The sequence below is a fragment of the Sphaeramia orbicularis genome, chromosome 22 (assembly GCF_902148855.1).
Source record: "Sphaeramia orbicularis chromosome 22, fSphaOr1.1, whole genome shotgun sequence".
NCBI lineage: Eukaryota > Metazoa > Chordata > Actinopteri > Kurtiformes > Apogonidae > Sphaeramia > Sphaeramia orbicularis.
Genome location: NC_043978.1, coordinates 26,043,273 through 26,059,166, shown reverse-complemented (window position 1 = coordinate 26,059,166; position 15,894 = coordinate 26,043,273).

Here is a 15,894-nt window from a genome sequence, read left to right as displayed (position 1 = left end):
ACTCTGGGCAAAGTCTCACTGGAAAAAACATGGAGAAAGAGAGGAAAGGGAGAAGAAAGAAGGAGAATGCAAAGGGGAGAGAAGAAGAAGAAAAAAAAAGGTGGCAGAGACCCTCACATGAGAAAATATCAACAATAATAGTGGCAATAACAAAATGTAGTAGTATTTTTAGGGATGTGTTTTATGTATTTCCCTCTTTCAGCTACACCTGGTTCAATTAATGATCAGCTCATTATCAAGCTCTGCAGAAGCCTGATAATGATGTAATGGTTTCCAGGTGTGATAGAAGAGGGTAATATCTCCAACATGCAGGATACCAGCCCTAGAGGACTGGATTTGGACACCACTAAACTGTTTCTGTGCATGTAGCTCAGCTGAGGACCAGGTCACACTGAAGTCTGATATTAGCCATGTTAAAAAATATATATAACAGACAGAAGATAGGAAAAATAAAAAGACCTCTGAATAATAAATCTGAAATGAGCAGTAAGAGAGTGTCGGTAGTCGCGTTTCCATTGGACATCTGCGCAAAACTTTACCGATATTTACTAAATGTCGAATAAACAGAGGTGCGTAATGTCGGTTTTTCCATTAAATCACAAATGCGATGATTTGTTTAGCTATTATCGTGAGATGACACGAAAGGTCATACCATAAACATGGCAACAAATGTAAATATCGTGTTAATTTACAGATATATTCATTATTATTATTATTATTATTATTATTATTATTATTATTATTATTATTATTATTATATATTACCCCTCTATCTCGTACTAAATTAAAAAATGATTCCGTTTCCTGGTGTGTCCACACATACTGCACCATGTTTCTTTTAAAGCTCTTCTTCTTCGCTTGTTGTAACGTCCGTCAACATGCATTTTTTTTCTTTTCACGTGACTCTACTTGCAGAAAAAGGTCTTTCCATTGCAGTTTTGGGTGATATACCATTTGCGCTATACAAGCATAAAAACTTGTAATCAAAAAATTAGAGGTTTTTATCCAGAAGTTATATTCATGCAATTTGAGGGTCAATGGAAAAGCGATTAATGAAGCCATGAAAAATCTGATTCCAGGTTATTGATGCTCTTGTTATGAAAAAGATCAAAATCACTTGTATGTAAACACATCATATTATCATATACTGGACCACTTCTGCCTACAGTGTAAATATGGCCTTGTAGAAACCCAAACCCACACTGACACACTAAACTAAATAATGCAATCACATGACGGACAGATCTAAACCAATTCCATAACCATCAAAACAAAGTGTCCATTTCAGTGTCGCTGTGAAAGTGTTTGAGTGACACTGAGATGTGTAACGTATCTGTGTCGACTCGGAGGTCAACAGTTTAGACTGAGTGTTATCTTACTGCTGTCGTATCTGCGGGTGAGAGACAGAAACGGCCACAGACCCTGTGATGAACTCCATGTGGGTTCTCAAAACATCATCTGTGTTCCACCAACAGAACCTGGGATTAAGTGAGTTTTAGGTTAGGTTTTAGTTAGATAACACCATCAGAAAAATGTCAAATCATGTGGTAACTGTTTTACAGTGATAGAAAAAGATTTACATCTTCAGTTCTTTACTCATTAAGAAACTCTGTAATCCAGTTAAATGCAGGAATACTGACTGTAGTCGCTTTTCCATTGACCCTCAAATTGCGCAAATATAACTTGCACATAAAAATTTGCCTAATGGAAAAATGACAATTTTGCCAAAAGTCTCATTTTTCGATTAAAAGTTTTTGTGCTGGCCAGAGGTGGTGTTTCAGACGTAGCGCAAATGATATATCAAGCAAAGCTGCAATGGAAAGACCTTTTTCCGCAACTAGTCACATGAATAAAAAAAAAAAAAAAAGGATGTTGACGGATGCTACAAGCGAAGAAGAAGGAACATATGTGTGGACACACCAGGAAACCCAATCATTTTTTAAATTTAGTACAAGATAGAGGCGTAATATGTAATAATAATGATTATATCTGTAAATCAACACAATATTTACGTTCATCACCATGTTTATGGAATGACTTCTCATGTCATTTCACGATACTAAATAAAAAAAATCATCGCATTTGTGATTTAATGGAAAAACCGACATTATGCACTTCTGTTTTTTTTACATTTAGTAAATTGGTAAAGTTTTGCGCAGATGTCCGATGGACAAGCGACTATTGATATTCTATGCATTTACTGCATTTATCTTATCGCTTATTATGAACAAAATGGAGTGATTCCAAAAAGTAATCATTTTTATCATATACAGTCATGGAAAAAATTATTAGACCACCCTTGTTTCCTTCAATTTGTTCTTCATTTTAATGCCTGGTACAACTAAAGGTACATTTATTTGGACAAATATAATGATAACAACAATAGCACAAAGTAGTTTAATTTCAGAGCTGATATCTATCCATTTTCCATGTTTTCTTGATAATAACCAAAATCACTTCAGTTCTTACATCAATATCTATGGCATTGTACTGACAAAAACAGTGCTTTTAGGCATTCCATGTTTTCTTTTCTGTCTGTTTTAGTCACATGACACACACAGGAGTTAGTACTTGATTACATAACCATTGTTTCTGATGACTTTTGATGGTCTAATAATTTTTTCCCCGACGGTATTCAAGTCAGCAGTCAATGTTGCACCTGTTGCGGATCACAAATTACCTGATATATTTGCATAATCATCACAAAAAAAGGAAAACAAATCAATTAAAATAGGAGTGCCTGCAATCATATTTGCTGTACACAACATAAACTCAGTACACTACAGAAATTGTACGCAACCTTTTGTTATTAACTATGGTTTGACTACATTTATTGCACTGCAGAAATAAATGTGATCATTACTTACCTAAAAAGATGATCACAATACAATAAAACCTAATATTATTGAGTAGAGTTAAGGTTTTAAAACATTAAGACAGGCCGTAAAAATAATAGTATTAATATCTATATAAAGTTAATCAAATATATAGTTATGTTAACAACTACTTGGATGTTTTTAAGTTTCTATGTACGTACAGTATGTAAGATATAAATAAATACCTCACAACTGTAATGTGTAGCTTTATCAAAAGTCATTTTCTTTTAAAACATGCAAAATTATGTATGAGTATTCGAAACAATATAAAACAGTAAAATGAGTACATTACTATTACTATGTCTTTTGTTACTTTTTCATTTTCCACATTAAAGTCAGTATTATATCCTTTTATTTTTTCTACTGATAGCCTATACATATATATTGTTTTCTTTCAGCTTAATATTTCTTAAATTAACAGTAGCCTGTTTTATTGAGTAATTGCTGCTTTAATCTGTAAAGCAGCTATTAATTCAACCCAATCTCAGTTTTCATAGTGTGTTTCCCTAAATTCACAGCCTGTAATTAACTCTCTTGTGGTTTTGCTGTGATCAGTAGGACTTTCTTCAAGATTTAATGGATTCTTGTTTTAATAAAAATAATATTAAAGGTATTCTCCACACATTTAAACCCATAAATGGCTCCAATTTGACCCGAACACAATAGTAAGGCTAAGATTTAACTGTCAAAAGTCAAATGTCACCTTAAATGCTACTCATTTGATCTCAGAGTTAAACAGAAACTTATTCTTAATATGCAACATGAAGCTCCGTGAGTCATGGAAAATAGATTAAAAAAATAGAAAATACACTTCCTAGTTATTATGTGTCATCACATAACAACTTTTGAATTGTACAATTTGGCCTTATGTTGTTTTTTTTTCCCTGTGGGGAAACAGTTGATGTACTTTAGTGTTTCTCAATCAGTTTTTTTAATAAATACTGATAATTATGAGGCTCTTAATTCGACAAGGGAAAAGTTTCATGCATTGATATCATCATTTTTCATGAAAAATTAGTTGAACACAAAGAACTTGGAAAAATATTGGGATACGAACTACCAAGGACATGTTCTGTGTTATATTTGGGTCATTTAACAGGAAAAGACATAACAAGTAAGGATAAATATTTGATTAAAATCCTCTTGGCATCGTTTAAAAAAAGCCATCTCATGAAAATGGTGCAAAGAGGACCCCCCTACCCTAAATAATTGGAGAGACATTGTGGAAGAAATTCACAACACGGAGAGACTTACATATATCATAAGACTACAGCAAGTAACTTGGGAAGATCAATGGAAAAAGTGGACAATATACACATCTGACACTATGTTCTAAATATTTGTGTTGTAAAATTTCAAGAATGAGACAATAAAATATAAGTTTAAAAAAGAAAAAAAGTCAGTTGAACATGCATCCTGGCACTTAAAGCTTTGATAACCTTTCATTTATGGACAGAAATCTCGAATTACACAGATTAGCAGTCACATTCTACCTACACAGTGCTCACTTACAAAGAATAACAACACACTGAAGCCATAAATTTCCATCAAGGAATTCTTATTTCATAAATAACAACTGCCTGTCAAAAAAAAATGTAATTTCTCTGGTATAGTAATGGAAACACTCTACTTTATTTCCTACATTTGAATAGGGTAGGGCGTGTAAATGGAACTATTGTGCTGTTCTTCTGTCTAAGATTGTTATGATTCCTGATATTTGTATGATTACTTTATTACCTCTGCCAAGGAGGTAATGTTTTTGTCGGTGTTGGTTTGTCTGTCTGTGTGCAAGATAACTCCAAAAGTTATGGCCGGATTTGGATGAAAATTTCAGGAAATATTGATACTGGCACAAAGAACAAATTATTAAATTTTGGTGGTGATTGGGGGGTCACTGATCTGCCTTGGCGGAGGTCTGCGCTCTACGAGTGCTTTTCTAGAAAAGACAGTGTAGACCTCCGCCAAGGCAGATCAGTGACCCCCCAATCACCACCAAAATTTAATCATTTGTTCTTTGTGCCAGTATCAACATTTCCTGAAAATTTCCTGAAAATCCATCCATAACTTTTTGAGTTATCTTGCTAACAAAGAACAAACAAACAAACGCGCACGGGAGGCAGATCTGTCTTGGCGGAGGTCTGCGCTCTCCGAGTGCTTTTCTTGTTATGTTATATTTTTCCCGGCATTGGTTTGTTTGTCTGTCTGTTTGTCTGTCCGTGTGCAAGATGACTCAAAATTATGGACGGATTTGGATGAAAATTTCAGGAAATGTTGATACTGGCACAAGGAACAAATGATTAAATTTTGGTGGTGATCGGGGGGGGGGGTACTGATCTGCCTTGGTGGAGGTCTGTGCTCTCCGAGTGCTTTTCTAGTTATGCATGTTTTGCTAGTTTGCATATGTTAAATTTCATTGCATGTTCAGAATAAATCACAAACATAAAGTCCTTGTGGACACCTGGAATAAACAACCTTTGGCCACTGTTGGAAACCCGCTCTAATTTGATATATCCGTGTTATTATTGCGACTTAAAGCTGCATTTGAAGATGTCTTTTGTCTCATGTGTTTCTCCATCCTGTGTTATTGATGGGTCCAAATGTACCCCTCGCATGTATTGTAGCTTCCTATACACCCCTGTGTTGTGATAATATTCATGAAGTTGGAAAAAATAAATGCACGGTATGTTTTCATGACTTTTTTCTGTGTTGATATTATTTACTTGATATAATTTCAAGGTGACAGACGCTAACCTTCACCCCTAGAGCTCAAAATTTTAACCCACAGCAAGTTTAATCAGTGCCTCAATGGCATTCATTTATTAAAACATAAATAACTGCCTGTCATATAAAAATGTAATTTCTTTGGTATAGTAATGGAGATAATCTAATTTATTTCCTACATTTGAATAGGGTTGAAGTCCTTGTGGACACCTGGAATAAACCTTTTGCCACTGTTGGAAACCTGCTCTCATTTGATATATTTGTGTTATTATTGCGACTTAAAGCTGCATTTGAAGATGTCTTTTGTCTCATGTGTTTCTCCATCCTGTGTTATTGATGGGTCCAAATGTACCCATCGGATGTATTGTAGCTTCTTATACACCCCTTGTGTTGTGATAACATTCATGAAGTTGGAAAAAATAAATGCACGGTATGTTTTCATGACTTTTTTCTGTGTTGATACTATTTACTTCATGTAATTTCAAGGTGACAGACTCTAATCTTCACCCCCAGAGCTCAAAATTTTAACCCACAGCAAGTTTAATCAGTTCCTCAATGGCATTCATTTATTAAAACATAAATAACAACTGCCTGTCATATAAAAATGTAATTTCTCTGGTATAGTAATGGAAATACTCTAATTTATTTCCTACATTTGAACAGGGTTGAAGTCCTTGTGGACACCTGGAATAAACAACCTTTTGCCACTGTTGGAAACCCGCTCTCATTTGATATATCCGTGTTATTATTGCGACTTAAAGCTGCATTTGAAGATGTCTTTTGTCTCATGTGTTTCTCCATCCTGTGTTACTGATGGGTCCAAATGTAGACAATGTCACCGAAACCAGTATTCTGGACGGACGCCCACTAATCACAATAGAAGTTGACAATGATTACACCCAGTGTCACAAGTATGCATAAAACTCCATCAGCATTCTTTATAATATTGTCATTGTCACTCAGGAGTCACTGCTAGAAATACTCATGCAAGCCTGGACTTGTAAAGGATTTAGGAAAAGCCTGCTCCTCCACCACTGTTTTATAACTTGTTCCATTCCTTTTACAAGATGGAGTATCACCTGACAGAGAAAGGACTTCCTGTTGGACGGTGCCACACAGTGATGAATACGTCCTCTTCATTCCTGTTCCCATCTAACGTACAAACATTCTTCAGACATTACTACCGGATGCTGGTCTGTTTGGTTTTTAAAACAGGCCTGGCAGTTATTAAAAATGCACTAACGTTCGCGCATTCCTCTGGAAGTGGCACAAGGCGCCCACGCATCTTAAGGAAGTGACAGAAGTGTTAGATTACCGAATAGACAGACGTCCCAAAGATATCCAGTCCATAGTAAAAATGGAGTAATTGTGAAATATATGATGACAGTTTATGGCACAGAGACAGAAAGGTTTCCCATCAGAAAAAAAGAAATGTAAATTACAGGACGCAGAAGCTCCTTGTGTTAAATTAGAGGACACATGGCACAAAAAAAGGTGTAAAAGGTGAATGACAAAGATGACGAGCGAGCCTTGAAACTCATTTGTTACGGGAAAAAATGAGTACATTTTTCCACTGACTACAGATACATAAACAGATGTATTAGACGCTCAGGGTTTAAACAAGTCTGTAATTATACAAGAAACAATTTTACTTTTTCTAAAGCAAAAATAGTTCAAGAACAAACTGATGGCAATGTTTAAAATATTCACATTTAGGCATTTTTTAACCATTTTTTCCCCAAAGCAGTCACTAATCTACTGGACAAAGCAAGAGTAAAAATGGGCGTTTTGAAGTTATGAATATTTTCAATTACTTTAATAACTTCTAAAGGTTTAATATGTAAGATACACATGTACCTGTGTTTGAGTTGGAGTCATACATGTGAAGCTTATAGTATGTTTTAATATATTTAACCCATAAAGACCCAGTGACACATTAGTGGCAGTTCCTAATTGACTTTTTCCTCTATATTTAACCTTTCTTCAATTATTCATCACCATTTTCTATAATATTCTCCTTTGTGTTTTTTTTTTTCTGTGAAAATCAGGTATTTTCCAAAATAAAATGTACTGATTATGCAGATGTTCATAAAAGCTCAGATTAAAATTGAGGGTTATTATATCAAAAATAGACAAAACTGAGGAAAATGTGACTTTTTTCAACAAAATATATTATTTACTGATCTTAAAACAAGTGTCTCCATCCACTGTCATTGATCCAACTCCATGGGTTTTACTGGTGAATCAGTGTTGTAGAAGATGACGGTGTTTCCACGGTAACTACAGAGCCTCTAAATGTCCAAATGAGTCATAACTGATGACCCTGAAAAGATGACAAGCTGCATTTTACACCAATTATTCATATGTATTGATAGGATTAATGGATTAACAGGTATTCATTCAAGTGTCATAAGAGAATTTCTGTAACATTGAACTTCTCTGTGGAGGTACTAAAACTTTTTTTTTTTTTTTGCAGAAACATAATCATGATCTTTTTGTAACTTTCCCCCCATTATTAACATTTTATGGCTAACTGAAGACTTACATGTCTGTCTCATTTGCAGGTTTGTTTGGAGCTTTTTCTGAGCTTATAAATAAAATATATTTTTCGTAATAGATATATTGACTGTAGTTGTGTTCAGTAAGTTACATGATCAGACCATCAAATGATGTTGCAGTGCAAATGTTACACTAAATTTAATCTTATATCTGTAAAATAGTGTTCAGGATTAGCTCTACCTTTTTTTTGTCAAAATAGTCACTTCTAGTTTCAAAGATGCAAAGCAGTGAATACCATAATGCACAGATATTTGTTTAATATTTGTTTAATGTTTAATAAAGTCAGTCAATAAAGTCACAAAGTACATTCGGGGTGCGTTTGGTGTTGGGAGTTGGCCATTTTTTGACATTAATTAACTCCATTACAAAGCTAACAAGTGGTGCCAGGCACAACAAACCCCACCCCTCATTATTACAGCTTATTATACACCCCTGTGTTGTGATAACATTCATGAAGTTGAAAAAATAAATGCACCGTATATTTTCATGTCTTTTTTCTGTGTTGACATTATTTACTTGATATTATTTCAAGGTGACAGACTCTAACCTTCACCCTCCTAGCTCAAAATTTTAACCCACATTAAGTTTAACCAGTCCCTCAATGGTATTCATTTATTAAAACAAGTTACTTTTTTTTCTGAATGAATTAATTAGAAATGACACATTTTTTTATGGATGCTTTTTTTTGTGACTGATTTCCTTATCCTTTATAATGACGAAGTGCCACAATGTTAGGTAAATGATGGGGAAAAAAATTGAAAAACAAATTAACCCAAAATGTGAAAAAATACATATGCCTTATGTCATAGCGCTGTATATCAATTGCCTCTATATATGTGTCATGTTTGAAGTAAATTGAAACAAAACTGATGTTTTTATAGACATTTGAAATTTTGCCCATTCTAAGTAAATGGGAAGAAGAAAGAGTTTAAAAATTCATAAAAAAATGTAGACATAAAAAATGTAGACTTTGACCTACTTTTCCCAAAATGTAATGACACCTCTTCTGGGTCACTGGCAATCTATAAACCCAATTTGGTATGAACTGAACCAATAGTTTTGCTGCTAAAGTGTTAACAAACAAATAAGCAAACCGAACCAAAAAAAAATAAAAAATACTTGTTGCCTCCGCTTCGGGGGGGGTGGGGTGTTAATAACTCCCTCTGCATTCGTACTAACAGCCTGTAAAATAATTCAAAATCATGTCCGTGCAGAGAAGACTCAGGTTTATTTATTCATTTATTTTAAATATGAAAATAGATACAGTTTTACCAGGAGTCATTCCAGTCTCATTTACTTTATCTGGACCCTGTGATTATCTACTTCTTGTCCTTTGGTAAATGAACCATTAGTATAGCATTTTAAGGATAATAGATGGATTCATTACTCACTTTTCCATTGGACATCTGCGTAAAACTTCACCGACATTTACTAAATGTCGAAAAAACAGAAATGCATAATGTTGGTTTTTCCATTAAATCCCAAATGCGATGATTTGTTTATTATCGCGAGATGACACGAAGTCATTCCATAAACATGGCAACGATCGTAAATATGATGTTGATTTACAGATATATTCATTATTATTATATATTACCCCTCTATCCCGTACTGAATTAAAAAATGATCGGGTTTCCTGGTGTGTCCACACATACTGCGATATGTTTCTTATTCTTCTTCGCTTGTTGTAACATCTGTCAACATCCATTTTTTTAATTCACCTGACTCTAGTTGCGAAAAAAGGTCTTTCCATTGCAGTTTTGCGTGATATACCATTTGCGCTACGCCTGAAAAACCACCTCTTGCCAGAGCAAAAACTTTTAATCAAAAAATGAGACTTTTGGCGACATTGTCGTTTTTCCATTAGGTAAATTTTTATTTTTATGCACAATTTGAGGGTCAGTGGAATGGAAAAGTGACTAGTCACAGGTTTCTTTAGACTTTCGGAGCTTTTCTTACAGCATACAGCTCAACTCTAGTTGTGGTTAATAAGTTACACTGACAAGACAGCTGACTGATTTTGTATCAGAAATGTTTTACTGTGTTGATAAGCGAGTATTTAGCATTAGTTCCTCTCTTCACCTCTGGCTCCAAACATGTAACATGGTGATTGGTAAACTGAAAGTTGAGTCTTTAAAATAGTCATCCAAAAAGCAGTGACAAATGTCATGGTTGTTTTAATAAAATCTACCATTGGATCTGTTTTGCATTGGGATGTTTCAGATGTTTTTTGACACCAGGTTTTGGATTCTAATAATAATTCAAACACTGGTCTCTACATCCATAATAACAACAATGATTTCTAAGTAGAGGTTGTTGTTTTGCTCGTTCCTGCATCACTGCTTCTCTTATGCAGCAACAATGCATGACATTTGCTGCCTTTACCTTAGAACAGGGGTGTCACACATACAATCTGCAGGCCTAAACCGGTCCTCCAGTGGGTTCAATCCGGCCCACAGTATGAAGTTGTAAAATGCAGAAAGTAAACATTCAAGGGTGTCACTGAGTCTTGACAAGTTGAACAGTATATATTTCAGTTCTAGATGCCTGTTACTAAATGTTTTGTGCATTTGCAGATCCACTGGGATCTGTAAGTTGTAATGCACATGTGTAAATGATAATCTGTGGCATGATGTCAAAATGGCACTTATTTTTCTTTAAAAATTTCCAATTGTTCATGGATGTTAAGGTTATTCACATTTTTTGTGAACAAATCATTTTGCATGTAACAGACTGACTTGTAGATGGATGCATGGGTCAATTTCACACTGTAATGTTACTTTTTTGCACTAAAACTAAAAAAGAAAAAATTGGAGTTGTCATTATTTATAATGTATTATGCTATTATTTTCCTGTTCTGCCAGTTTTAGGTTATATTGTATGTGGTCCCTGAACTAAAATGAGTTTGACATCCATGCCTGAGAAAATTAGTTCGGTAATGACAACAAATTAACTACTTGGCTCCAACACAAGTTTTATTTAAGCACACAAGCACATGCATATCATACCTTATTATAACTCATATTTTTTTCTCTTTGGCTTTTAACTCTGTGTGAGAAGTTGGCTTTTATTGGTTTAATGTATAATTACTTTTATTGTTTTTATTAATTCTTTTATGTGTTTTATTTGTTTTTATATCTGCATACAGCACTTTGGTCAACTGTGTAGTTTTTAAAAGAGTGAAATTTTGCTTTTTTAAAATGGAATTATACATTTTAAAACATTTCCCTGTGGTCTACATAAACTGTAAATGCTATGCTTGGGTCTGAATTCTTCATTAATTCAACTCCACAGGTCCATCTTCAACCCTATTTCTGAGTAATGACACCAGAAAGGTCGTTTTGAATGCTGGCCCTTTAAATGCAAATGAACCACCTCAGGCCCCACCCCCTACAGGTTGTTGGCTGTGCTGCTCTGTCCTGCTCAACCAACAACTGAATATTTTAGGTAATCAGCTCAAAAATTGGACATATTTTCAGTATGGACTACAACCGCTGCTGCTGACAAACAATTATGTCGTACTCAGAGGAATGTTTGTCAGAGTCTTGACCTTATATGTGCAAATGTCACGACGTAAGTAGTTATAGACATAACAAATTAAGCAGGAATTAAAACGGGTTGTAGAAATCCACTCGATTTTTACCACAATGAATATAAAGATAGCTTTGCAGCACCTGGGGGGTTCAAATTCAAACATTATGAACTATTAGGGTCCAAATACACAAATAAATGTACCGAAGACAAATAAAAGTGAATTTAGCACAATATGAGCCCTTTAAAGTACTTTATAAATAAAGTTGACATGACTTGACTTTAAAGACTAACCTAATTAGTGCAAATGTGCAGGCCTTTGCAAACGGCATCAAAGCTTTGTAATGTCTTATTGTCTGTTCTGCTTCTGAATCATGACCCCACACATCCATCCACAAGTCAGTCTGTTAATCCATTCATTAATCCTTCAAAGGCCTTTCAGACAGGAACACACACATATGTACACACACAGGTGGCGGTGAACAGGTCCGTCCACAACCAAGAATGACGGTGTCCTGTGGGAGGGACGTGTATTTACCCAAAAGGACTTCATTCAGCTGTGGAAATACTGGGCCACATGTGTTAACATCTAACTGTCAATGTAAAATACAAAGAATCATGATCCCTTAGTTCATTCATTAAAAAAGTGGCACGTCCTGCAGGATGGAGCTACTGCATATTTAATAACCTTACAGCTAATTTAAGGTGGTTCATACTGATTAAAAACATGGTTTTGCCAAGTAAAAAGGGAAAAATTAAAAAAGCCTTTTTGACTAAATTATAAATCACTGTATTGCGTGACATTAAATTGGCATAATCACGTTTTTAAATTAGTAAAACAAAATATATACAAGTGTTGGAAAAAGTATTCAGTAAAACTACTAATTCTGGACCATGAAAATACTTCACTACAAGTCAAAGTGTAAAAAATGTTTTTAATGTTGAATATTTAATTTTACCCTGTTTTGGTTATTCATTTATAATGACATAAATGATGTTGTTTTATTCCACTCCTTCATTTTGCATTGATCTGACAGCATCATGTTATGTTATTTCTGCCCTCTCCACTATGATATATTCAAAGTTAGTCATGTTTTCTTGTTGTCTGCTGTACTCATCTCTTTAATCGTGTTGTGTTGTTTGCTATGTTTTTATTCTGCCGTTACGCACTTTTGCTTTGTCTGTCAAAACACTTTGTAAAGTCAGTTTTTAAAGGTGCTATATAAATAAAGTTCTTCTTCTTATTCTTATTATTCTTATTCTTATTATTATTATTATTATTATTATTATTATTATTATTAAAAGGCATTCAAAAATCAAGTAAAAGTATGCAAGTATTATCAATAAAATGTACTGTACACTAAATGGTCTCCATCAGTGTTTTGCGATTATAAATGATGATTTTGGATTCACTGTACTGCTGCATTAATGTGAGTGCTGTAATTTGCTGCTGCAGATTTTTACAGTTGAACCATGTTATGCACTGTTGGGAACTTCTGTCTCAAATATTTTTAGTACCAATGTCCTGTGAGAACCGTCTATAAAAAGTCAGCTTTTTCTTTGTAACAATGCATTTTCCACCTAATGCAAAAAGGTGCTTTAGGTTGCATACTTTTTAGGTTGCAATTAAACTGTCATGGTAATCACATGAGTTGTACCAAATACCAGTGGAAATTCACCTGCATTCCTGTACTTGTTAACACCCTTAGGAAGAAGCACCTGTTTACGGTGTTTATTTACCCCCGCCAACCTACTACTGTGAGCTGTAATCAGTGTCTGAGAGATAAACATCTACAGTTCATAATGGCACGTCTCACTCCAACAGGTCATGAAAGACTTTATACAGTATGTGATGTAACAGGGAACGCAAGTTTTGTAGTTTGCAGATGTCGATCACAAAATAAGTAGACTGCAACTGCAATCCGCAAAGACCTCCAGAACTACACATCTGCTCAAGCACAGAAAACATGCACAGGTCGTCCTATAAACCCTTTATAGGGATGAGGACCTGAGGATGCAACATTGTGAGAAATAAAGACCAATGCATTTCCTGTCCAATAGTGTTCAGATGTTTCTTTATATGAAAATGACTGTAGAAAACACCCTTAAAAAAAGTCCCAAACACATTAGTTGGACAAATATATCACTTTACTTCCAGAGGAGGCACATTTTTAGGTATCACCTGTTAGATTCTTGCAGATGAAAGGCAAAATTAAAGATCAATCAATCTTCAACTAAAAGCAGAAAGAATTTCCATAGGAATGCTTTGATATTCCTCTGATGCTGCTGTTTCTCAGCTGCAGCGTTTCACTCCCTCTGCTGGTTATAGTGTGTAACATGTATAACTATGCCCAGTAAAACTAAGCATATTACAGCAGAGAAACTGAATCCATGAAATTGGTTTAATTCAGAGTTAGTGAAGAAATGCAGATACTTCAAACAACTGCCAAATGATCATTCTTGTGATGTCATGAATCATCATGTGGCTCATATACAGTATGATTACTTCTTAGAAATATGACAGACAACGGCCTTTGAAATCACACCCTTTATGGACCTACCTTTGTTTTTTCCACAGCTCCTGTTATAGAAACACTGCTGCTGACGCTATGTGTCCCTCCTTCACTGTTCCAAAGACACAAAGGGAACACATACCATTAGCGTTAGTCAAGATTATAATATGATGCCGTGATTGCATATTCATCATGACTCTTCTTGTGGAAAAAAAGAGAGGAGGGACTGTTAAAGATAAGTTAAAGGTGAATGTTTATGACAATGAGTTTAGCAGTTTCTGCGTCAGCTGAACTGATATATGTCATCTGGCTGCTGGAAGGATGTCATTTATTAAAGAACAAAAAATAGACAGTGATAAATTTGTATATTTCTTTAATGCTTAGTTGATTGCCACAGCCCTCTGAAATGGACACAAGGAGTTCCAAGCATTTGAGAACCAATTAAATTGATTGATATCAGCTGTGAATGGTGTGGGGTCAGTCATAGCTCAATGGCTCAACCTACTGTCACGAATTGGTAAAACATGCAAACTAAGGCCATAACAAAGAACTGAATTAAGACTGATGCTCCTTCGTACAAACAACGGCTTTCAATCATAGATGATATACTTGTCATGGAACATCTTACATATACACTTAAGTTGAAAGAAAATCTCTTAATAAAAAACTGGGGAAAATGGCTGACATTCAGGGACAAACGCGTCTATTAAGGGACCTAAATATATTCTGACACAAACACAGGCTGTTCTTTCCATTTGTTTGTTTTCTGTTCTTTTGTTTCTTGTCTTGTCTCAACCTGAGGAGATTGGATTGTATTATACTGATAAAAAAAAATGAGAAAGAAATAAAAATTGTAAAAAAAAAAAAAAAAAAAAAAATGCAAACTACAGTCAAGTGGTAAAATTTAGCTCAACATTGTATGTCTGAGGGACTTGAGTCCATTTTTTGCTGTCTACATTTTTTTCATCCTCTTCCTGTCCAGTTAAAACTACAAATCTACTCATGTGTTGCTAAATGTTTGTCAGAAATTGAAAGATGTTGTTCACTGTTGGGTTAAGTCACTTAACTCTCCTCTTTCTTTAACTAAATAAACTCTTTAAAACCCCTCTTGGAAAACCGGCCTGTTTTTCTGAGCTCTTGAGATCTGCGATTGCGACAAAACAGTAACACTCCAAGTACATGACGCTCTTATAGAATATTATCCTTTGTTGAAGATCAGTCCCACAAAATCTATCTCATATCTAGTCTGGATCCACAAAGACATCACAGTATCTACATTTTTTCCCCCTTTTCGCCACTAAAACAATTTTGCACCATTTTTGTTGTGTATTTTACACTTTTTTCTTCATGTTACACTTATATATCATTTTCACCTTGGGTGTTTTACATTGTTTTGATCTGTTTGCATCTTTTACATCACAGGTGTCAAACATGCGGCCCGGGGGCCAAAACTGGCCCACCAAATGTTCCAATCTGGACCGCGGAATGAATTTGCAAAGTGCAAGTTAGGGCATCAAACTCAAAAATAATATCATAATAATCTATAAATAATGACAACACAAATTTTTTTCTCTTTGATTTAGTGTGAAAAACATTAAATTATGAAAATGTTTACATTAACAAATTATACTTTAACAATAAAATGTGAATAACCTGAACAAATATGAACAACCTGAAATGTCTAAAGAAAATGA